At 35.3% G+C, this 27,336-nt stretch overlaps 1 protein-coding gene across 15 annotated transcripts in view; it reads left to right on the top strand.

The window, feature by feature from the left end:
- Window positions 1-27,336, top strand: part of LOC106882686 (vitamin D3 receptor) — an 886,520-nt gene that overhangs the window by 454,907 nt on the left and 404,277 nt on the right. Inside the window, exon 1 of one of the 15 annotated variants that reach the window (XM_052965748.2) lies at window positions 13,495-15,716. The exons of 13 other annotated variants lie outside the window; for them this stretch is intronic. The gene's annotated coding sequence lies outside the window, so the exon portion shown is untranslated. Of the gene's footprint in view, window positions 1-13,494; window positions 15,717-15,829; window positions 16,285-27,336 lie in introns of those variants that run through there. One more of the 15 variants, XM_052965749.2, reaches the window with a different exon arrangement.

Raw genomic sequence — 27,336 nt, 5'->3', positions numbered from 1 at the left:
AGAGAATAGAAAATGGATGTGAAACTGTAAGCAGTAGAAAAATAAACTCTTTATGTTTCTAGACTTAACCATTATAGATACTTAGCTTGATATTTTATATATATATATATTACTGAGAAATAGAGTTAAAGCAGAAACCCAGCTAGGCTCTTTGGAAGAAGTAAAATTGTTGGAAAGCTCTGATAATGTAGCTGATTGAGTAAATGATTCCATTAGTTTTTTATATTTGTAGCCATTCTACTTTCTAATATAAAGAGATGTTCTTCTAAAATTTTGGACTTAAAAACTTTTTGTGATGGTATTTCTAATGAAAATAATCAAAATTTGGAGGAAGTCAACTTCATTGATATCTAACTATAAGGTATTTGGAATCTATCTTAACTAAAAGTTCTTATTAAGAGTTATGATGAGGCGGGGGGGGGGGGTAATTTAAATGCGAATACTTAGAAACGTGAGGTTTTATGTCATTGAAGCAGGGGGGGGGGGGGATTTCAGATGGATTGGTATTGAAAGGAACATACAGTTTTTTAAAAAGAGATTCGGTTGCTATGCCTGTCTGTCTGTCTGTCTGTCTCTCCCCCCCCCCTCTCTCTCTCATAAGCACTATAGTTTATTGTAATGAAACGAAAATTAATGAAGCCTGGTGTGACAAAAAGATCTGGGAGGGAAGCAATGTTTGAAGGCAAGCAAATGTAGGTATCTTTACTACGTTGCTCAACCTGCTAGCAATAGCAGCTAAGTCTCATTCAGTTGGCATCTAATCATCAGCAAGGGTTGTTAATGTAGTCCAAGATACCTCCTCTTAAAAAATGATTATGGATAGAATGTTTTTTGATGATAAATCTCTTTAAATTTGACTTCTCTAAATCGCAACACTGTTTGAAAGTAGACATTGAAGTAAACATTCAGTGGTTTCATATTGAATGTATTGACCAATTAGTTTTTACTCATTCTTAATACATGTTCAAAAATGAAGCACAAACTCTATCAGTTTCAACTAACATCCACTATCATCTAATACATCTTCACTCAGCTCACATCGTCCATTCTTCACCCCGAGTAAGACAACTGATCAGACAGACACTAGACAAATAAATGGTTAGGCAAGTCAGAGAAATTTAAGTTTGAAGAAAGAGTGACTGAACTAACAGATGATAGATAGAAAAATGGCTAGGAAGATTGGTTAGCTAGGTTGATAGACAGGTAGATAACATTATTCAAGTAGATCATTTGTCAGCTGGGGCAGGTCTATGATTAGACAGAAGCACAGGTACACACAGACAGCTAGACAAGTAAAAGGGTAACAAGCAGCTTTGCTACTTGAGCTGGTAAATGTTTTGGCAGAGTTGTGTGTGTGTGTGTGCACATATGTGTGTATATATATATATATATATACATAAATTTATATATATGACAAATGTTTAAGTAAAGGAAGCAAAGAACTTTTGAAACATACTGCTAATGCTCATATGATTAAGAAAGAAAATATTACAGAAAGTCTAGAGTATTAGACTACATTCTTTACAGTATTTAGTTTTAGATCTTTATGTTTAGGGTTCAAATCCCATTAGGTCAAGGTTGCCTTTCATCCACGTGGCAGATTGATAAAATAAGTACAAGTCCACAACATGTATGGAATTATTGCTCTAAAGTTACAAATCCTTTTTATAATGATTATTATTAGAAAAGGGAAAGGAGTGACAAAAATGGATTAAATTTGGATTAACCCTTTTGCGTTCAGATTACTCTCTCAAATGTAATGCTTATCTATTCACGTTGTTTTGAAATAATCATACATTATCTCATAGCTTTGAGATTTTAATGACACGATTGTTTATTTTTTAGAATGACATCATAGGGTAGGTGTGAGAGGCCTGATCTCTCCAGTTTGAACATAAAACTGGCAGAATATCTGGGCCTGATATGACTAATGAATACTAAAGGATTAAATGTCTAGCAGTCTTGTTCTCTCATATTCTGAGTTTAAATCAAATTTGAGTTGGTTTTTGCTTCTCATCTTTCTGTGAGATTAATAAGTTATGAGCTCAGTGCAATTGACTGCATGTGATCCTTAAAAATTTCTGCTCTTATGGTTGATCATTGTTGGATACTTTGCAAGAGAGATTTATTTTCACCTCTGAAAACCAAGTTCTCCATTGCCCTTGATTTTAAATAAGCATAACATGGACTTGGGACATTTTCATAAACCTAGTTTTTGTGACCTTTAACTTACTCACTATGTCCCATCCCACTGCAGAATATTAATTTTAATCTAACATGGTTTCAGCAGATTCTAAAATACACTTCATGACAAAAAGATAAAGTTCACCTGGTTATTGCTTGTAAGTCTCATGATAAGGAGTACAGTGTTTGTGTGTGTATGGGGGGGGGGGGGTGCATGTGTGTGAACACACAAACACAAATATATATATACATATTTATACATACATATATATGTATTTGTATATATATATATATATATATATATATATATATATATATATATATATACACATATGCATATATATATGCACAACATACACATGCACACACACACACACATATTTTGGTAGTTTTTTTTTTTTACTGGCATATGAGTGACTGGGTGATTGTGAGTTGGGGGGGGGCATGTGATTGTTATTTGTGATGATGGAAAGCCTATGTGTGTGTGTGTGTATGTGTGTATGAAGACATAGGTACAGAAACGACAATAAGTACATTGTAATGATATATTTCACATTAGTTATAATTATCATAATGAAGGGTATAGTAGTGGTGTTAGAAAGAAGTTGTGCTCCTGCACTCAAGATTGTGGCTATTCATTCCAAGCCCCGTGTGTGCTATTTATAGGCTTCTACACACTCTTGAATGTTTCTCCTCATTACAGCTTCTGGGACCCTGTATTGCTGAACTATATTACTCTAAGAACTTTAGGTGTTACTTTGGCATGTCATCTACAATTTAAAGGGTGATTACTTTAGGTTACTTTTTAGTTTACTTTTCAATCTCTAAAAGCCTTTAAGATGTTGGCTAAAGATTTTTACAGTGTGATCAGCAATGAGATGCCAAACTTGTGTCATTTATGTGCTTATTTTAATTATTATGTTGTTTATTCTTGATTTCTTATTATTATTTACTAAGGCATAAATGAAACATGGTTTTATTATTATTAAAATAGTAAGAATTTTGAAAAAATACATTTACAATGCTAAATACATACAAAAGAATTTATAAAAAATTTGAATGGCAATTTGATAATAAAAATGAAATACAAATTTGAATAATTTTATCACTGAATTGAGTGAACATCTACTAGAAATACAAGAATATTTTAAGGGTTTTTAAGAATTGAAAAGTAAACTAAAAGGTAACCTAAAGTAATAGCCCTTTAAGTTGTAGATCACATGCCAAAGTAGTACCAAACTTTATCTAATCTAGTTAAATTTAGATTTAAAGAAATAAATACCATTTTTTTTCCATAGACATAAAGTAGTATCAAGGACATGATATGAATTGTTAGCCTCCCACCTGGCTATCTGTTCTCTCATAGTACACACCAGGAAGATACAAATTTCATAGACTTGATTTGGACTGGTGTCTTGTCACTGTTCTCAAGAACCTTATAATATTTACTGCTAGTCATATTGATAAGGTGTTAACAAGGTCAACACTGGTTACATCTTGTCAGTAGCACTGTATTGAATCAATGACTTGCCAAAGTGGTTTAATTCAATCTCTAATGCAGGAAATAATTACCATGATGAAGTTATAGTTTAATGCTGTGAGATGTGTGGACAATGTATAATTGATTGATTAATTGTTTTAAGAAATTGCAATGTTGTGTTTAAACTTAGCCCATTTTTTTTTACTATTTGATGTTGAGAAGTTCATTAGATAGTTTTGTTTACTGGTTTGGCTATTGGCAATGCACAAAAGTGACAGATGGTCAAAGAAAATGGTTAGCTCCCTTTGTGAAATCTAAACATAGTGTATACAAAATGAACATTATCCTGCAACATCTGAAGCTGGAAAGGAGTGAAGGAACTAAGGTTTGACAATGAAAGTTGACTGTAAGAATTTCAAACTTTGTGTACAGAGATTAATTGGTGGAGAACCATGTTTTAGTATTAGTAATTGTTGATTAGTTTCAGTTCACTTCTGTGTTTTTTTTTGTTTTTTTTAAAGTTTAATCAGAAGGGGAAATGCAGTGCCCATGACTCTTTTCAGGCCTTTTGAGAACTCTTAGAGAAGTTATTTTCAGACTTGGGCTATCCGTGAAAGCTTAAAAGTGAGTCAACTTCAGCTAAAAGAACAAAGAACCAAATAGTGGTGCTAAACCAACTGACAGATTAAGTCTATCACACAGGTAGATCTATGATCAAAAGTGTTTCACCCATGACCACCTCATTTTAGTCAACTATAGTGTATCTAAGACTACATTATTCAGTGTAGCTTTCTTTTTTTAAAGATTGTATTGTGTGATTTGAGAAAAATATGGCCACTTTATCTAGCAAGTTGAAAACCCGTGCATAAACTTCTTTGTTGGCTCTTAATACTGTTGGATTTTTGTTGCTTAGTCCCAAATAAATCCTGATTGAGCAGGCCTGTGATCAAAAGTATCCTAGCAATGAAAGAGTTGAAAGGCTATCAGTGTTTTTCCATTGTGTCTGTTGTTTTAAGCAAGATTAGGCTTCTATTTTTAGCAGGTTCAGTGACTATGTAAAAGCCACTAGTAGTAACATTGTAAGTTGCAATAAAAAGGTAAATGTTATCTAAGCTTTTAAAGACCAGTGTTTAGTCCTCGTGTCATGGTAATAAGCAGATGAAAGAACAAATCTCCCCTTGGATAAGAGAGATACTATTCTATTTCAGGTAATATCAGGTGATCGGGTACCTATCGCATGCAACTAAGACAGCTGAGAGAAAGTAGTATAAGTATACTGCAAAATAAAACTACCGGATGGTTGCAGTTAATTTAAAGTTATCATATTTGCTACGAGTTACTTGGTACTTTACACTCTTGGCCTCTTTGCTTCTATATTGAGGTTACATGATACAAATGAAACTAAACATTTCTTTATTTCACACATCACACATTTCTGAAATACATAGTCAAACATTTAATGTTTGTATTTTATGCTTGGGTAAGTGATATTGACTAAGCAGTAATCAACTGACAGATCAAACTTGTGACCTCAATTCAGTTTTAAGATGACTGTTTCATTTTACTTACATTTAATGTTTGTGGGAATTGATTGAAAGTTCCATACTTAGTCTCCTGAAAACAACAAGTGTCCCATCATCCCTGATGTATAAACTTTCATGACAAAAATGAGGCAACATTTATCATATATATATATGTATATATATATATATATATATATATATATATATATATATATATGAGAACCTAACCTAACTAGAATATTAGAGACATTCTGCTGTTGTATCAGAAATATACAATAAGGGTTGTTTGAAATGCAAAACAAGTGATACAACCTTGCCTTACATATGAATTACAAAACCAAAAAGGAACCTTGTATATGAAGGGATATTGATTCTATAATCTCTCTTATATAAACTTGTTCACAGACAAGAGCTAAATTATTGCTGTGGAAAGACATCTGTTTGCTGGAATACTGGCAACATTTTCATAAGTTTAGACTTTACTACTGTCATTGTGTAATATCCTGAGAAAAGTATCGAGCTCTTCTTCATTTGGTTTGTCCAGGAGAACAAAACGCAAGTTCTATATATACTCTAAAGCCGAGAGGCTGTCAGTAAGAAGGGTATGCAGTTGTAAAAAGCAATTTTTCAAACAAATAAATCATATTCAAGCAAGTATAGAGTGGTACATTAACTTGCTGTGCTGAATTAAGCTTCTTTTGTGGGGTGCAAGTGGAGAAAATGCCTGTAACAGACCAGCACTTTACCCAGAAGGAGTTTATTCATCTTTATAACACTACAAAAACTAGAGATAAGCAGCAGGACTTATGGATCATTACAATTTGGAAAGAATTGGCATTTTATATTCAATGCACACACACACACACATATATATATATATATATATATACAATGAATAATAAAAAGAAAAGAAAAAAAATTGCATTACAAGAACTTTTTTTCATGACCTGACTAAAATGCATTTGAAATAACCTCCCATGGCTTTTTTCTATTAAAGGCACATGGTAGCAATATTGCACAGTTACTGATACATTGTTGTAATGTTCAGTTGTCACCTGAGGTTAAATATGAATCTCTATATGGAATGCATATTTTGTGAGGTATTCTAATAAACAAAAGTGTGCAGCAGTTCAGTAGCTCCATATTAGTGTACAGGAATTTGAGCATAAGGGTATGCAATTTAAGACTTCTTTTCATATCTCAGACATGCATTTATTTTTAGTAGCATTTGGATTGTAAACCATGAGCAGAAATGATATTCCAAACTATGGGGGCAAATAAGAATGGCCCAGACAATACATATGCTTCAGGAGTTTAAATATTCTTAAAATTCGTCTGTTATTTACCTCTTACAGACTGTGATGTAATAGTCAAAAGTATTAACACCATATATTTATCTGAATGTGACTAGAGACTGGACTGATCATAATTCTGTGTGAAAAATATGAATGATGTGATTGTGTAGGATATCTAGCTTTGCTGTATCTAATTTGATACTGCACAGCTGTGACCTCAGATCCTATCAATGTCAAGCTCATGTATTACATTTTTAAGACTTAAAATAAACAAAAAATGCAGAGAGAGAGCCCCTACCCTGTATGCCATCACTTTATCTTTTGTCTTGGTATCTACACTTCAAAAGTCTACCCAGTTTTTTTTTTTCTTCAATAGTCACTTCATTACCTGTCAGCTTTTTGGTGAAATTCAAATTTTGCAATGGCCACTACTCATTTGGAGGCTCTCAGAATAAAGTAGTGTATGAAAAAGAAACATTTGCAATGATTACATTGTCTCTGTCACCTACAGCAATGAACTCACACTCTTTATTGTGCTTTTTATGGTCAGAATAAAGTTTCCAAAATAGAGAAATTTAAAAGTGTGCTTTAGTCCAATGGTAGAATGTCTGTCATGTTTACAGAAGATGTAGGTTCAAGTCCCATGGGCAGCTTTTGATTTTTTGTATCCAAAAGGTTTTTTAACCCAATTTGTTGGCATCCTTTTGTCTCAGGAGACAATGGAGTTGTGCATAAACTAATTCAGTCTGGTTTTTACATTTCATGTCCTCTCCAGTTTTGCACAGGCCTGGGCTAGATGTAAGAAAATCATGGATAGCCCAATCGTCAGGAAGTGGGATGGTTCATCTTTGTTTGCTTGATATTTGGGTTTATTTTTTGATTTGGTTGAATCTTGGTTGTTTTTTTTGTTTTTGTTTGGTCAGTTATTTTTAGCGTTTTGACAGAAAAAAGTAATTCTAAAATTGTTTTTTAACATAAGTGTGCCCAAACAAGTTGAATGCTTACACAGAGTAGGTTTTACAGTTACATCATCCAAACCGACCAGGTGAAACTGGGCTTAGCTGCTAGTATATATATATATATATATATATATATATATATATATATATATACTCTCTTTACTTGTTTCAGTCATTTGACTGCGGCCATGCTGGGGCACCACCAGGCCTTGGCTTTGCCAGCTCCTGTCAAGCCATCCAACTCATGCCAACATGGAAAACAGATGTTAAATGATAATGATGATATCACACACACACACACACACACACGTCTCAAAAATGGAAGGCATAGTAAAGTGTGACATGCAACCACAATCAGGCTCAGTTGTGGGCTCTGCATTCCACTCTGGTATCCAATATAGCAAGACGCAAGGTACCAAACTCAGGATAGGCTAGAGTGTGGAGTGTTTGAAAGATGAGGTGAAATGCATGATTGTATAATGTCTCTACTTGTAATTATTTTGGCATTTTACTGTAATGCATGCTTGTTCTATAAAGTTTTGAATAGCACACATTTACTGTTTGTTATTTCTTTCTCTGTCTCCCTCTCTCTCTAAATATATATATATATATATATATATATATATATATATATATATATATATATATATATATATATATATAAAAGATCATTGTTATCATCATCATTTAATGTTTGTTTTCCACACTGGCACAAGTTGGATAGTTTGGCAGTATATGGTGAGCTGCATGGCTATGCCATGCTCCCAATGTCAGCTTTGTTATGGTTTCTAAGGCTGGATGTCCTTTCTAACATTAACCACTTATATATTATATGTTGCTTTCACATATATATATGTATGTGTGTACTGGGCTGAGACCCTACTCAACCATCTACCTCTTGTTTGATGGCCTCTCAAAATATCTGATTTTATTTCTGTTCATCGATGTACCCCATGGTATAAAAAAACAGAATGCCTCATTTTGGATGTCTGAGTTTAAAACTAAAGAAAGGAAAAAATATATCAATAACAATATTATAAAACTTCATCAATAACCATAAAATGCTACACATCACTTGGTTTTATTGACACACATGTACACATATACATAAAAGAAAACATGAACGCATTTTTTTTTGTTTACATGTTGAATGTATATATATGTAGTTTATAAGAAGAGCATTTTTTTTTTCTGGTAATGTGTAGGCACACACAAACACACACTACTCATTTACACATCACTGCCATACACATTAATGAACTACACAGTTTCTGTTACTGCTGAATCTGCTAATGGTTGTACTAATGCACACCCTCACACACACACAATTATGGTCATATTATACATAACACACACTGCTTAAACATTGAAGAACATATATTTTTCCAATAGTGTTATAGATATTAAGAAGTTCTCTATTAGGCTACTACAGACTGATGAATGTGGTGGTCTATGTTTGACCTACATTCTGTTCCAACTAACTCATTCACAGCTGAAAACCATCTAGTCATATGGACCAGCAGATATGAAGAGAAGTTCTATTTTTCAGTTCTAGTTTTCTCTTTAATAGTTTACAACCTCCACTTGCGTATCTTCTTAAGCAAAGCAATAAAATATTTTTTTGTAAAAGAAAGAAAAAAAAAAACTGATGAAATGTTAAAAAGGAAGAAATTGGAGAAAAATATATTCTTTTCTACTCTAGTCCTCATCCATGTGCACCACATGACCAAACCAGCACAGTTTTCTCTCTTACACACTAGATCTGATACCTTTTTTACTTTATACCCAATTTTTCTCTCAGTGGCTATGTGGTAAGTAGCTTGCTTACCAACCACATAGTTCCGGGTTCAGTCTTCTACTATAGCCTCGGGCCGACCAAAGCCTTGTGAGTGGATTTGGTAGATGGAAACTGAAAGAAGCCCGTCGTATATATATATATATATATATATATATATGTGTGTGTGTGTGTTTGTGTGTCTATGTTTGTCCTCCTAGCATTGCTTGACAACTGATGCTGGTGTGTTTATGTCCCCGTCACTTAGCGGTTCGGCAAAAAGGGACCGATAGAATAAGTACTAGGCTTACAAAGAATAAGTCCCGGGGTCGATTTGCTCGACTAAAGGCGGTGCTCCAGCATGGCCACAGTCAAATGACTGAAACAAGTAAAAGAGTAAAGAGAGTAACCCATGCAAGGCCTGAAATTCTTGGGGAGGGGGCCAGTCAATTAGATCAACCCAGTATGAAACTGGTATTTAATTTATCGACCCTGAAAGGATGAAAGGCAAAGTCGACCTCATGGGGAAAAATGATGCAGGCATGGCTGCGTGTTTACTTAGTTTGCATTGCAACTACATATTCTCAGGTTCAATATCACTGCATGGCTCTTTGAGCAAGTGTCTTCTACTAGGCCAACCAGTCTTATGACAAGTTGTAACATAACTTATCATCTTGAAACCCATCATTAGCCAGTGCCGGTGACATGCTGGTGACATGTAAAAAGCACCATCCGAACATGGTCGATGCCAGTGTCTCCCAACTGGCTCCCGTGCCAGTGACATGTAAAAAGCACCATATGAACGTGGTCGATGCCAGTGCCACCTGACTGGCTCCCATGCCTGTGACATGTAAAAAGTGCCCACTACACTCTTGGAGTGGTTGGCGTTAGGAAGGGCATCCAGCTGTAGAAAACTTGCCAGATCAGACTGGAGCCTGGTACAGTCTACGGCTCAGTCAAACTGTTCAACCCATGCCAGCATGGAAAACGGACGTTAAACAATGATGATGAACTGATGCACATGTAGGAAAAAGTTTACTGCCCAGATTAGCAACAAAATATTTACACTAGATTTGAACTAAAAATTTCTGAGTTTGTGTCTGTGAAATTATGTAAATGCTTTTTAACCCCAAGAAAGTTTTTTTTTTAACCCTTAAATGTCAGAAAAGAGTTGCATCAAGCAAAAAAAACCTTTTTATTGCAGGTACTTTATACATAAGGGCAATTTTTATACTTATTTTCACTTAAAACAATTCTGCAAACTATGAAAATGATATTTTAACTCTTAGATTATAAAAAGAAAGACAAAAAGGAAATAAAAGAAACATTAAGTTCCTTAGTTTAATATTTTGTTATTAAAATTATGGAAAAAAGTTGGCACACTTTTTCCATCCAGATCTAGCTGAAGCATTAATTTGTTCTGTGTCATCTAGAGCATCATCATCATCATGTACCTCATCTTATGAGGAAGGAAAGTCAAGAAAAAACTTCTTCATTTGCACCTTGATTTCTCCCATCGATAAGGGCCCCTTATGCTTACGTGTATTTGGTGAAGAAGACACTCAGGTATCAGTTGATGATGGCTGAATCTGTGTAAAATTTTTGAAGCATCAATTAATGATGTCCACTGTTCACTAATGCAACATCAATTGACGGTTTCTGCTGCTCAAGGGTTAAAAAAAAGATAAATTTCGTTTTTGGTTGGATGCTAATATGTTGAAAATAAGGTTTCCAGATCATCTGACTTATATTCGCCTAATAACACAGAGAAAACACATGCAGTGAATTTGAACTCTTAATCGTTTAACGTCCGCTTTCCATGCTAGCATGGGTTGGATATATCAACATATTTACTCGACCATTTTCCTTCTATGAATGACAACAACACCTGATGCTGCTAGCATTCAGGGTGTGAGATTGGACTATAAGTGGTGTATTAAACTAACTTTCAGGACTGCACACTGCTAATTTTATAATTTGGTTTAAAATTTTAATTTAAAAAAAAACTAAAATCCTATCAAATTATCAACTTAATAAATTAGAACTAACTTGCAAGCAATCTTTATATATTAATTTATCAGCAAAATTTTCATTTTGTGTTACTTTTTAACACAATCAGCTATTTTCTATGCTGGTTTTTATGAAATTGATCTGGCAACCCTGCTTGTGTCTATACACTCTTCAGCACTTTTTAAATTTTTTTTACTAATTCCACCTAGTCACATGTTCTCAGTATGTGTAAATCTAAAGGCTGCAAATAACTCACAGAAATATGTCTACTTCGATGGCCTAAATTCATTTATTTGCTCCTTGCAAGAGTCTCTTCAAACTACTTCCAAAACATCAATTTATAACACAACCACAATTTTGCATAGCAGATGAGAAATTCTTCAATTTTTTTTTCCTTCCTTTTGGCTGTTGCTTTAACCAATCTTATTTCTAGATACATCCATTGACCAACCAGTCGTATAAATAGTTAATATAACATCCTTCTAACTATGCTCTATTGGCACCGAACAACTGGCTTAATATGATAACTAACTAATCAATCAGCCAATCTTCATATCAAACAAAGACAACATGGCATGTAAGTTAACCCATGTGTGATCACACACACACACACACACATATGAATATATATGCAGCAGTGAAATAACCAAATTGAGGGTGTATCACCCACTTCTTCAGTCCTTATTACATATCTTTCCCCTTTCTTTTTCCATTTCTCCCTCTTTTTTGCTTCTCCTTGTCCCATTTTACTTCTTTGCATTTTCCTTCAGTTACATAAGTCTTTTTCTTGCTTTTTAGATGACAGATGTGTACACACACACACACACACCTATATACACATATACATATGTAAGTATGTAGCTATATCCATGCACTAAGGACATGCATATCAATATATTTACTTCAAATGAAAGGGTTTCTGAACATCCTGGATCATTGGCTCAAGTTCTTTTACTTTTTATCTGCTTCTAATTTTACAGTGTCTGTATACTGAAAAAAAAAAAAAACCCGGAAGCAGATAAAGACTGAAATATGATAATGCTTGTTCATGCATTTTTTTACTGTTATTAAATTTTTAGTATGTTAAACCTGTTTGTATTTACCATTCTGTTTTTGTAAGGCAGCAAGTTGGCAAAGTTGTTAGAGTATTGCAAAGAATGTCTGAGAGTATTCTAACTCCCTTAGTCGAAATCCTGCCAAGGTCAACTTTGCTTTCCGCTGTTCAGGTCGATGAAAAATTACCAATCCAGAGTACTCAATTGGTAGAACCATTAGAGGGCTGGAACAGATGCTCCATAGTGTCCATTCTGGTCTTTTGTATTCTGCTAGAAATGTCTGTGATGGTATTAATGCCAACTGTATTGGCCGGCAGTGACTTTTCTTTTGAATGATATCAGTAGTGTGAAGAGGATAGGCTAATATGCATCAGCAACCACCAGTCTTGAACAAAAGAACCTTGCCCAGGCCTGTGCTTACAGATGCAGATAAATGGTCGACCCTAAATGACAGAGGTCCCTGCATTTGTTATTGTAGTTTTGTTGTGCTCACCTCCAAGCTTGCATGCTGTTTTCACTTCTGAAATTTATTTAATGCAGCATCTGCTTCTTCCTTATAACATATCCTGGCACAAATCCACTGAGTATCACTACTAAAATCCTGGTGCTTAACAGCTTGCAAAATTCTTCTTCCCCAGTACCATATCCTTTTATCACTATCTCCCTCTTTCCCATTTATTATTATTCAGTCACTAAATTCCACTAAGCTGCAAGAAGTTTTCAATACTGATTGTCAAGCTCACTAATCTCTCTCAATGAAACTATCCATATCCCCTTGGCTAGAAGAGCTTAAGGCAGGCTACGAGCAATATACCTTTACTTCTGCATATTAATAAATTAATGATTTCTTACATTGTTATAAATGTTACATATTTGTGAAAGAGTGGATGCAGTTGGATTGATATTTATTTTATCAATTTCCATCATTTTATTTTGTTTGTGTCTGCTCAGGTTCCTCAGAAATGATATAATTGGGATATTTTCGTTTTACTTTAATGCTAAGCATATATATATATATATATATATATATATATATATATATATATATATATATATATATATATATATATATATATATATATATATATATATATAAATATATATATATATATATATATATATATATATATATATATCCAAATTATGCTTTTATAACGAAGTTATTTCCATACTGAATCCGTTGCTCTGCTTTGTTCAGCATGTCATATGCTAGATAAAGTGCTGTTTATACGAAAATCCAAATCCAATAGAAATACGTTGATTATATCTCATAGCAACAAAATTCTCTTTCATATTTGGTGGCTATAAATAATAGTGAAAAATTTCGTTCAAATACAGGGTCAAGAGAATATTCTCTTTTCAATTCGATAGTTTTGATTTAATGTTAACTCAAATATTTATTCCGTTTATGTAAAATATTGGTCGGGGTGCAGAAGGGTGGTAGGCACATCGATCGTATCCCTGCTTGCACTGTTCCTTATTCAACCCTGTCATCTCTGATCCATCAGATGAAGCATTCCAGCCGTGACCGAACCATTTTTTTGTTTAAATGCAATGTATCTAGGATCATATTATTTAAAGTCTTTTTGGAGGTGACAGTGTATGAGCCGAAAGGAAGGCGACAGTCCTAATTTATTTATTTAACTGTTTGTTCGTCTACTTATATCATCATGTGTCTAGTCAGTTTGCCTTATCGCTATCTATATTTGTCGGTCTTTTATGTTAGATTCAATCATTATGCCGGGTCACTTAATAAAAAAAAAAAGAAAAAAGGTAGGGTCTAATTTGAGGGAAATTTGGTTGCTATTTCAAGCCGTTCGAGCATCCCCGTTCGCATATTGGTGGTATGTGTCTACGAAAGCAACCAACCAGTTTGTTAGCTAATCAATGAATGTTGGAGTAAAAACGTGATCGTGTAGCCATCACGTTATTAAGTGACCTGGCATAATGATTGAATCTAACATAAAAGACCGACAAATATAGATAGCGATAAGGCAAACTGACTAGACACATGATGATATAAGTAGACGAACAAACAGTTAAATAAATAAATTAGGACTGTCTCCTTCCTTTCGGCTCATACACTGTCACCTCCATCACCATTATTGTTCCCTATCAAAGAAAGTGTGTGAAAACAATCGCCCCCCTTCCTTCAACTCGATATTTTCTGTTTGTTCGTCTGCTATTGTGTCTAGTCAGTGGTATGTCTTATCTCCAGAATAAATAAATAAATAAAAAAAATACATGAATAAATAAATCTTTCTTCAAATCGTCATCGAGCCAGGGTAACAACTATAACAACTACGTGGTCGCTTGCCTGCTAGATGTTGCAGTTAAATCTCCCTGTCGGTTTAATAAAAGGGGACACATTGACTGATGCAGTCTTAGATATTACAAAAAAAGCTGATGGTCACGGCTGGTTCGATCAGGCTTAGCTTGGGGCTAAACGATAACTTGCCTTGATTTTACGTTTTCAGTTCTCCCTACCTTGCAATTCTATTTTTTTTTTTTAATTCTTCTTCTTCTTCTTCTTTCCACGCTTCCTGCATGTTTCTCAGTGCTCTATTTATCTCCTCGTAATGATACGAAGCGAACCAAAATTTACACAGCTGAAATCTGATAAAGATTATTTATTATAATAATTTATAATCTCTACTGAAATTTCTAGGCAATCGATTACATTGACGCCAGGATGAAATGTGAAGTCGGATCGGCGTGCTAGCGATTCTGCTAGCTCGCCGATGTAATAAAAATAAATAATAAGAAAAATCTTTTCTACTACAGGGCCTGCAAATTTGGGTGAGAGGGCTAGTCGATTACGTCAACGGGTACTTACTTTATCGACCCCGAAAGGACAACTCAATCTCGGCAGAGTTTGAACTCAACGTAAAAACGGATGAAATGCCGCTGAGCATTTGGCCAGGCGTGCTAACGAGTCTGTCAGCTCGCCACATAATAATAATATTAATGGTTTCAAATTTTGGCATAAGGCTAGCAATTTCAGATGAGGAGTAAGTCGATTACATTGGCCCCCTATGTTCAACTGGTACTTATTTTATCGACTCCAAAATGAAAGGAAAAGTCGACCTCAGCGGAATTTGAACTCTGAGCGTAAAGACAGACGGCGTGCTAACGTTTTTTTGCCAGCTCACCGCCCTAATTAGTAATAAAATTGTTTAAAAACGTGAATTTTTGAATGGCACTCCCCTAACCAGCGCATATGCCGGTTATTGTCATAGTGGCGTGTGAATGGGAGGAAATCCTTGAAAAGTAGAAGATTGAGTCACGTGACGTGGAATTTCGCTGAGCGCTGAACAAAACTAAAAGGAATAACGATTGAAAATAGAAGCAAATTTTTACTTGAAAACTTGCATTATTACAATTTCTATTTTATTCGATACATTGTGGGAAACCTGGCGAGCTGTGTGAATATTAGGTATGAATTAATTTCAAGTTTTACTCATAAAAATATATTGTTAGAGAACATCAACCACAAACTTGTCTTGAGCACTCTTAAAGTTTTTTTTGTGCCAATTCATCAACACTCTGGCATGTATGTATGTATGTATGTATGTGTGTGTGTGTGTGTGTTATTCGGCTCAAGATCGTATCGTCGTGATGTCAATACCTGGCAGTGCGTTGTGTACTTGAGCAAGGCACTTATTTCACGTTGCTCCACTCCACTCAGCTGGCTAAAAAAAGAGCCGGTCTTGTCACATTCTATATACCACGCTGAATCTCCCTGAGAACTACATTAAGGGTAGGTGTGTCTGTGGAGAGCTCCTGTCACTTGCACGTTAATTTCACAAGCAGGCTGCTCCGTTAATCGAATCAACTCTGGAACTCACCGTCGTAACCGACGGAGTGCCTGTATGTATGTATGTATGTATGCATGCATGCATTTATTTGTTGACGTCCGTGTGTCTATGTTATAGACGTACAGACACCGTAATATTGCGAACGTTGTCTTGATACAAAGAAGCAGTGCTGCTCGCGGTAGACAGGTAATTATCGAACTGCAACATTTGTGGCCTGGTACTTACGGCTTACATGACTTTACAACATCTGCTGCTCCTTCAGAATTCAATGTTAGCGCCAGATAGTCAGTGTACATTAAAGAAAAAGTCGAAGACGAGCAAGTAAATCTAAATTAAGTCTTGAAAAATCTGCGTTTGGATTAACTCGAAACGTGGACATTTCAGAAAAAAATTATTTATTGTACAGATTTTGATATATACATCAAAATATAATGTCAATAAATTTGAAACACATTAATGGAAGGAAAATTAAAACGAAATTACCCTTGTGTTTTCAACATTATCTTCTGCAAAGATGAGCTTTAATTTCTTTACAGGCTCAAAGAAGAGGGAAAAGAATTCGATGTTCATTATCAACATGCATGAATGCTTGGGTACATATATCAGAGCTTGCGAAGATTTATATCTTCTTCATGTATATTTTTCTTTTTAAATAGCTTATTTTATTTCTTTACATGTTAAAACAATGTCAAGATTAAATATAGAAAATATATTATCAATGTTACATACTTAATGTATGTTGTTAAACGCTTTTAGGCTACCGTATTTCATCCAAAAAAGATCCCTTCAAAGACGTAGAGAGTTTTTAAAAAGTCTATACTTCAAAGCCCAACTAGCTGGATCGTCTCGAAATGAGCTATTTCTGCTCATCGGTGCCATACATAAAGTATATATAGAATATGTAACGAGAGGAGTTTAAAATTTGAGTCCCCGTGTTCTCACATTTTACATTTTTTTTTTTATTCCTCTACCTTTCTTTGAAACTTGTGACTACCCAAAAGAAAAATACTTTTAAGTTATCAGTGTTAATTGACGAAGATCCTATATCTTCTCTAGTTATTCTTAGATCTGGCACCAACAATAGAATATGCTTTGATGATGAAGTCTAATAATATAAAAACATGTCCGGAGTTATCACTACCTTGCCAAAAAATCACGCATACTGTCCATTGCATTCTATATTGAATGAATTTAAATTACGAGGTTATTTCACCTGCTTTTCCGAACTAGAACATTATGATGTCCGTTGCTTTTACCCAGTAGTTAGTTTTAAAAAATTGGATTCACTTTAATCTTTATTTTCCATATTATCCCAAACATTTTGGAGGATCTTTTGGCTTTATACTTTTGCCTCGATTTTATTGAAAATTTATACAGTTGTGGTTTCCCAAGCTAATTACCAAAATCACGACCATTTGGGGTGGGGAAGAAATTTATAATATAAACGTTACAGACCTTTAAAGGTCCCATTTCCATTAACCAATATCACTGAAATTATCGCTGTTGCTTTTTTATATTTTAATAAGGTTGAGCGAGACTTTGTTTTCAAATTGCTCGGATAATCTCAGTTCATCGGAACCATATTGTTAATACTCGTAATCAGCTTCACACTTTTCTATTTCTCTATAAATTGCTGAGTAGATTTGCTCCGCTGAGGCAGTCTTATAAGACTGACACATGTACGCTACTTTTACGAGTTGGTTTTAAAAATCAGATCCACCCTAATCTTATCCAAAAATGTTGATTGACTAATTTTATATTTTCAACTGTTTCTAGATTTTGTCTATTGGTGGATAATCTCATTTGTTCCAATTTCATGTGTGCGCGTGTGTATATGTTTATATACATATATATATACATATATATATATATATATATATATATATAATGTTTGTATATGTATATAAACATATACACACGCGCACACATGAAATTCGAACAAATGAGATTATCCACCAATAGACAAAATCTAGAAACAGTTGAAAATATAAAATCAGTCAATCAACATTTTTGGATAAGATTAGGGTGGATCTGATTTTTAAAACCAACTCGTAAAAGTAGCGTACATGTGTCAGTCTTAAAAGGAATGTAGTGGCGGACAAAAAAACAAGACAGGAAACCAAACAGAAAAGGCTTTACGGCCAGACGAGAAAAATTATGTGTGTATGAACGCTGTGAAGCACGAACTTGAAAGGGACGAAGTTGTTCGTGCGTTTGCTCGGCGATAGCCAAGGAAGGAAAGGATTATTGACCGGAAGCATGTGACCATGCCGGTGTAAAGGGAAGAGAGAGAGTGGTAGAGGGAGAAACAAAGGGATATATATATATATATATATATATATATATATATATATGGTATCTTTTACTGGTTTCAGCCAGAGGCTGAGGCCACGCTGGGGCACCACCTTTTAGTGTGATTGGGTTTCTGTTCTGTATTGCTTCTGGTGAGGTAGCGAGTTGGACATAGCTGCTCTTGATTGTGCCTCCTGTCCCGATGCGAATTGATCTGATATCTCAGATTAAAATTTGTCCAGACGCTCTTTGAAAACCTTCACATCTACACCTCGCAAATCTCTGATGTTGTTTGACAGAATTGTGAACAGTTGTGGACCCTTGAAACCTTAACTATCACAGTACTGAGTCCTTATTCTAGATGAAGACAGGATCTTTAGTACTACACAGTGTCCTGTTCGGTGGTTGGGATAGCTTGAAAGTTTCAAAGTTGGGAGCAAAACCTTCCAGGATCTTCTCATGTATATCACTGCATGTTTTTCACGTCTTTTCTCTAGGACATGGAGCTTCAATTCTTTTAGCCTCTCCTAATAGCTCATCTGTTTCACCGATTCAATTTTCTTTGTGTAGTGGTACTGGATTGCCTCAAGTTCCGCCACCGTATGTTTGTCAGTCTGATCGATCTGTCTGTATTATTCTTAAACAATATTGTTGACAGTGACTTCGAAGTTTCGGCCATCTATGCCATCGTCAGACTGTTTATTGTTTAAAAATAATAAATTTGTACTGTAGAGAATAAAAATATTGAGCAACCCATCAGATTAATGTAAAATTGTTTTCATTATAACTGAACATAAGGTGGCGAGCTGGCAGAATCATTTCTTCCAACGTTATGTTCTGAGTTCAAATGCCGCCCGGGTCGATTAAATCGACTCAGTCCCTCCCCAAAATTTGCTAGTCTTGTGCCAAAATTTGAAACTATTATAACCGAACATAAAATTGCAGCGAGCTGGCAGAATCGTTAACACGCCGGGCAAAATGCTTAGCGGCATTTCGTCCGTTTTTACGTTCTGAGTTCAAATTCCACCGAGGTCGATTTTGCCTTTTATCTTTTCGGGGTCAATAAAATTAGTACCAGTTGTGTATTGGGGTCGATATAATCGACTGGCCCCTTGCTACAGATTTCAGACCTTGTACCTATAGTAGAAAGGGTTATTCATGAACATAAAAACAAACAATATATATATATATATATATATATTCTTTATTCTTTTATTTGACTGCAGTCATGCTGGAACACCGCCTTATATATATATATATATATATATATATATATATATATATATATACATACATAAATTTAAACACATTTTCAACCCTTCACGTTCTTGACACACAGACACACACATAGTGCATATGTAGTAGGTGCAGTGTAACTGAATGGTTAAGAACCTCTCTTCGCAACTAGCAGGTCCCGGGTCCGATACCCTTGTGTAGCTTGTTGGGCAAATGTCATTTTCTATGGCTTCGGGTTGATCTAATCTTGTGAGTGAAACTATATCGAAACTTATCGGGTGCATCCCAGCTGTAATTTAAAAAGAAATAAAAATAAAAAGGCTGTACATAGACATTTTGTATGTTTATTCTGCCGCTGGATTATCTTAAGGTTGTAGAATGCTCAACCACGCCCAACCGAATTCAGGAGCAGGTAATTCAGTTGATCGAACAACTCAATCCTCATCGTCGAACGACGGTGATCCGCTATCGCCAGTGCGTGTGTGTGTGCGTGTGTTCGTCGCCAATTCTTTCATTTTTCTAGCTCTTGGTTTCCCCGTTTCCACTCTCTCTAACTCTTTCCTCTTTCTTTCCCCTTGTTTTCTATCTTGATTCTTTTTCTGTATAACCTCCCATACCCAATCACTTTCTATCTCTATCCTTACGTTTCTTTTTTGTGTGTGTGTGTGTTTCTTTTTTTTCTATATTTCTCTTTTCAACCATCTCTTACTACTCCCCACTCTATTTCTTTATGTTCGGCTCTCCCATTCCACTCGCTCCCTCCTCTCCTACCTCATATAACCCAGATGTTGAATAATAATAACTGTTAAGGGACATGACCTCTCTATATTTTTACAAACGCGCGCATGGGTGCGTGCGTGTGTGTTCGTGTGTATGCGCGCATGGGTGCGTGCGTGTGTGTTCGTGTGTATGCGCGCGCGTTTACGTGTGTTCATTTGGGTTAGTTTGTACGCATGTTTATGCATTCGATTATACTTTTGTGCGTTATTATCTGGTGTATGTATATTTGTATGTAGCTATGCTTCTGTGCGTATGTGTATGTTCATGTATGTACCCATTTAATTCCATCTGTGTAGATGGTGTGTGATCTAACGCATTTGAATTTTATAGCCGTTCATGTGTATGTCTGAATGCATGTAGATTTTATTGCTTTCCATGTCTGTGTGTTTGTGCATAATCTTGTTAGCTCGTGTATGTGTGTGTGTGTGTAGAGAGAGAGAGAGGTGCACGTACGCGCGCGTTTATTAGGTTGTGTGTTTGTATGGATCGGTGCGCTTGTGCATCAGTCAAGCGAATCTAAATATATAGATGAAGCAGAATTTTTCTAGGAAATTTTGAGATCGACACACAGACAAACAAAGACACGTTTGTGTATGTGTCTTGAGTGAAGGCATGAAAGCGTTGACTTTATTTTTTAGAACACATAAACGACATGTATATTTTACGAGTAAATCAATTTGTCATTATTGATCGCTTTTGATCTTCCCTTTTGATCTTTTAAGCGGACTTGGTCTCTTGTAACTGTTACCGTTGTATTTTTTTTATTCAAATTTTGTTGGACGTTTTCTTCAAATAAATCGATAAAATGGCCTAAATTTATTGATTCTATATGTATGTGTGGGTGTGTGTGGGTGTATACATACATATATTTATATATATATATATATTTGTGTATATATATATATATATATATATATGTATGTATGTATGTATATTCTGTTATATATTGTAACAACGAATGATTGTTTACAGCACTCGCAGAGATTCAAGAATATATATCTATATGTGTGTGTGTGTGTATAAATGTGCATATTGTGTGTGTGTGTGTATATATATATATATATATATATATATATATATTTGACATGAATGGCAACAAAAGAAAGAAAGAGACCTCGATATTATGCAAATAGAGGAATTTATCTGTAAAAATATGGCTACTGAATAAGTGTCACATACTTTTACAGATATATATATATAGATAGATATATATATAGATAGATAGATAGTTAGATGCAGAGTCTTTGCTTGACTTCACTGACGCACTCTTTATGGAGTAGATGGTGCATCACTCCACAAGGGGAAAGAATATTCTGTACCTATGTTTCACAAACAGCTTGGCACTCATACAAGATGTGAAAGTGACACCAACGCTTTTTTCGGACCATAATTTAATAGAACTAATGTTGTATGGACCACAAAAGACCATGGACATACAAGATACTAGAAACGCTCATCTCATCTTTAGCCTGAATTTCCACAAAGCTGACTGGAAGGGCATTGAGGAACAGGTCCTGAAATGTAACTGGTCCACCATCCTCTCTGGGGAAAGCATCGACATGAAACTACAGAACTTCATGGCAACCATATATGATACCTGAAGTAAGTTTACTCCAAAGAGAACACCAAATCAACGGGTGAAGAAAAAGATATAATACCCAGGGATAGGAGGGTACTAGTGAGATGAAGAGCAAAAATCTCAAACTGTCTAAATGGACATCTAAAAGATTTCAAACGAATCCACCTCAAATGCACCTTGCTTGAGATTGAAAACGCACTCAAACTTTCCCATGAAAATTAAAGAGCAGAAAAGGAAGCTACGGCTATCAAAAACTTTAAAGCGGACCCTAAAGCCTTCTATAGATATGCGAGAGAATCTGCTTCAGAGCGTTACAAAATAGGGCCGCTACTAGATGACAACAGCTCACTAACTGCGGACCCCCAGAGGATCAGTGAATTACTGAATGCACAATACAAGAGTGCTTTCAGCATACCTCTGGGGAAGCTACAAGTGACTGTGCCAGATAGGTTCTTTGACCCCGAAGACACACATTGTGAAATGGCAACTATTGATAACATCAACAGCTATTTAATTGTCTGCCAAGGCATCTGAGGAGCCTTCATGGGGTGGATGTGGATGTTTTCAAACGTGAACTTGACCTCTGGCTCACCGAGATCCTTGTGAGCCAGAGGTCAAGTTGATTTTACTTACCCCAACAGGTCTTCACAAGCAATTTAGTGTCCAATGAAGGAAAGGTTGGCATGGGAGTCGTTGAATCTGGTCCGATTTCGATTTCACTTGCCTTGACAGGTCTTCGCAAGCAGAGTTTAGTGTCTAATGAAGTAACGGTACGAATAAGTGAGCTGGCTACACCCCTGGCAGAGGCCACAGATTATGGTCTCACTTGGCTTGCCGGGTCTTCTCAAGCACAGCATATTTCCAAAGGTCTCGGTCACTAGTCATTGCCTTGGTGAAACCCAATGTTCGAAGGTCATGCTTCACCACCTCATCCCAGGTCTTCCTGGGTCTACCTTTTCCACAGGTTCCCTCAACCGCTAGGGTGTGGCACTTTTTCACACAGCTATCCTCATCCAATCTTGCCACATGACCATACCAGCTCAATCGTCTCTCTTGCACACCACAACTGATGCTTCTTAGGTCCAACTTTCCTCTCAAGGTACTGCACACTGACATTGCACATCCATCGGAGCTTACTGGCTTCATTTCTTGCGAGCTTACGCATATCTTCAGCAGTCACGGCCCGTGTTTCACTGCCATGTAGCATGGCTGTTTGTACACGTGCGTCATACAGTCTGCCTTTTACTCTGAGCGAGAGGCAGAGGTAAAAGCTCTCTGAACTTTGCCCAGGCTATTCTTATGCTAGCAGCTACACTTTCAGCGCACGCTCTCCTGCTACTGACTTGGTCACCTAGGTAACGGAAGCTATCAACTACTTCTAGTTTTTCTCTCTGGAATGTGGCAGAAGTTGTTTTCTGCACATTTTCAGTGTTTATTGCTCATGTGCATCTGCCACATACAAAATCTATCCTGGGGTCGATTTGTTTGACAATGTGTGGTCCTCCAGCATAACCACAGTCAAATGATTGTAACCAATAAAAGAATACATATATATATTTTCTGTTTTGATGACTCATTTACATACTTTATAAGATTGTTTCATTAGATCAAAGGTTTTGATTATGTTCCATAGCTAAGGTATTTGCACAGCACTCAAACTTGTTTCGATGTGTTAATTATGATTTCTATTATATCTTTGATTTCATTCCATAGTCAAAGGTATTACAAGCGTAACACTCGAACATGTTTTGTGACAAGCAGAATAATATAAATGTTTCTAATATAAGTTACACATTGAGGGAGGGATATAATTGATTGTATCTACCCCAGTATTTGACTGAAAACTTTTTTTCTCCACTCCAGCAGAATTTGAACATTCAACATATGAAAACTTAATTAACATGGCACCGAGTTTTGAGAATTTTGTAGTCATTTTATCTGCTCTGTCACCTCCCCAGTATTTATTTTTTTGTCCATCCCAGAAGGATTGAATGGCTAACTAGCACTCACCATGCTATCAACTCAGAGTACAGAGAAAATAACTACCTTATGATACACTGTACACTGTAGCTGAAAATAATATTTATGATAATTTCTTAGCTTTACAGTAGAGGTCACGAAAATTAAACATTACAATACAGTGAAAGGATACTAAAAAATTAATTTTGGTAGGCGTAACAAGCATGACTAACATTTTAAAAATATGAATAAATTATATGCAAAATAAAATTTTTCTTAAAGAAGACCTTATTTTGCGTATAATTTTCCAAATAACATCAACTCAGCCTCCAGGTAAAACTGTTGTTGAATTACTCAGCTCAAACATCATCAGTTTCCTACTTTGCCTAAAATATGTAAAGTTTCTAAGTAATCAATCTATGTAAATGGGAGAGTGACATCTGTACCTTTATCAAAGATATCTGAGATAATCCAGGTAAGTGAAAGAAAATAGTATTCACTCTGTAGGAGCTTCCCTGTACTTATCTTCATTATCCATCATTATGGATCCTTTTGTTATAAGATGAAATATATACCTGGTGGTAGCTATGTGTGTGAGGAGTTATTTCATATAGAATGCTATGTTTCAGGTTAGCTACTATCACATGCAATTAATAATAAGAACAATATCCTATATATCTGGAGAAATTGAGGCAATGGAAACGTTGATCTCTGACTGAGAATTAGAGCAGATTTTGCTTTATAGTTTTCAAGCCTGTTAGGGCATTTGAAGTCAGTATTGCTTGCAAGTTTACTGAGTGTTGCATCTGCCTACATTTGCGAGCTGCTTTTGTCCCTATTTACAGTTATAACTTACAGGAGTGAAACATCTGGACTTTGAACACAGCAGTGTTAATCAAGGTATACAAGGTATTACATTTTTGTCAACTCTTCATAATACTTCATAATCATCTATGTTATCTTCATTTTTCCATTGACCAGATCTGTGTGGCCTGCTTCTGTAACAGAATACTGTGCTTGCCTTAATAATTTAGTAATATCTTGTGTGATTGTGTGTTGATGAAAGAGATAAAGAGAGACGGGGGGGGGGGGGGGGGAGTGAATATCTACAAATGTCTTATGCCAAGGAAGATTTATAAGTCAGTAGTAGTCTGGTCATTGGGTGTTGCAGAATGATCAATCATACTGATTGGTCTTGTTGAAAACAACTGATCTTGAACTGAGCCTAACTTTACACATGACTGCATCTCTCTTCTGTTTGTTTGTCCACCTCTGTCTCTGATTGTGTCTTGACTGCCTGTTCATTAACCCTTTTTATAAGCTGTGCTCAAAGCTTGACTGATTTTCAATGAACAATTTTGGAATGCATAAATTGTTTTAACTAGATTCAAAAAAATTTCTACCTGTTTACAAAGAAGACCATTAGACAGATTTTTGCTGATATAACAAAATACTGGTTACATTTCATATTTGGAAACCAAAACAGTTCCAAATCTGAATCATGGTATAAATATGTTAGAAAAGAAAAAAAAAAAAAGAAATTACTGAACCATAATTTGATCCTGTGTCACAAACTAAATTTGCTTATTGGGAAACTTAGCTCTATTTTCAAACTCTTGTTCAAACTATGAACTATTTTGTCATATTTTTAGTATATAACTAAAGTTGTAATGTCTTTTAGGAGCCAACCTGATTAGCTAAATATTTTCATTGCATAATTGGAGTCCTCCACTTTTTTTCTTTTTAAATAAATCTAGTTTACTAACTCAATTTGTTTTGATGGTATTGAGAAGCACAATCTGCTTATCCTTTCCTGTCAGCATCAAAATTAATCTCATTGATTATGTGACAACTGTCAAGCTGCACTAAAGGCCCTCAGTGCACTTGCAATTAGCACATTGCTTCATGTGTGTCAATAAATAGGATGCAATACTTCAGCAAACAAGTAATGCATTTTAAGAACTGCATTGCAAAGATTGGTTATGTTGCATATTTTCATATGCATTTATATATATATATAATTGAATGTATCAAATAAGTAATCTATTTCTCATTAGTATAATGGCTGTTTGAGTTATGTAACTGCGGATTAATAGGTGTTAAATTTTCTTTAGATACATACAGCAAATGTGACTTCAATAACTTCTGCGCACTCCAGCAAGAGAACATTTACAAAGATGCAAAGTAACTAAAGGGCTATAGAACCCTTTGTGTGTGTCTCTGTTTCATTTTCAAGATATTTCCCCTGGTCTTTTGAACACAATACTGTCTGTAAATATATATGTATGTGTGTTGTTATACTTGGGGATAAACATGTGCACATATATGTATATATATATATGTGTGTGTGTGTATGTATATATATGCACAAAATGTAATGACATGTGGATCGTTTGCGATTTTTTTTCCTCCGTCTTCCTTTCTTCTTGGACTTTCCTCTGTCTCCTGTTTCTGACGAAGAGCTTTGCTTGAAACATAAAACTACCTTTCTTTCCTTCCCTGAGCATCTGCTAATACTCTACATGTATCACATCTGCACATTGTTGTTTTTTCTTGTGTTTTTTCTTCATATTTCTTCATTTTTGGGGGTCATTATATATATATATATATATATATATATATATATATATATATATATTCACATACACATGCTAATGGTACTCCATCAGTTATGACAATGAGGGTTCCAGTTGATCTGATGAAGCCTGTTTATGACATTAATGTGCGGATGGTTGTGTATCCTTAATGTAATTCTGAGGGAGAGTCAGCATGATACAGTTTGTGAGAAGGCTGGCCCTTTGAAATACAGATACAATTCATTTTTGCCATCTGAGTGGACTGGAGTAAGAGGAAATAAAAGTGTCATGCCCAAGGACACAACACGCTGCAGGGAACTGAACTCATGACCTTACAGCTGTGAGCCGAATACCTTATACGCATACATATAATATACACACATATATATGATATATATGTGTGTGTATGTGTGTATATAATGTACACACACCACACACACACATAATATATAAAGGGAGTGTGAGTTAAATATAGTAATATTTAGTGGTTCAATAAAAAGTGACTGATAGAATTAGAACCAAACTTAAAACAGGTAAGAAAAGTACTGGGGGTAATTTGTTCCACTAAACCTTTCAAGGTGGTGCCCCAGCATGGCTGTAGTCTAACGACTGAAACAAATAATGAAAGACTATATATATATATATATATATGTATATATATATATATATATGTACTCTTTTACTCTTTTACTTGTTTCAGTCATTTGACTGCGGCCATGCTGGAGCAATGCCTTTTAGTCGAGCTAATCGACCCCAGGACTTATTCTTTGTAAGCCTAGTACTTATTCTATCGGTGTCTTTTGCCGAACCGCTAAG

Source organism: Octopus bimaculoides, chromosome 2 (assembly GCF_046866305.1).
Source record: "Octopus bimaculoides isolate indiv1 chromosome 2, ASM4686630v1, whole genome shotgun sequence".
NCBI lineage: Eukaryota > Metazoa > Mollusca > Cephalopoda > Octopoda > Octopodidae > Octopus > Octopus bimaculoides.
This window is presented reverse-complemented; position numbering and strand designations above follow the sequence as displayed.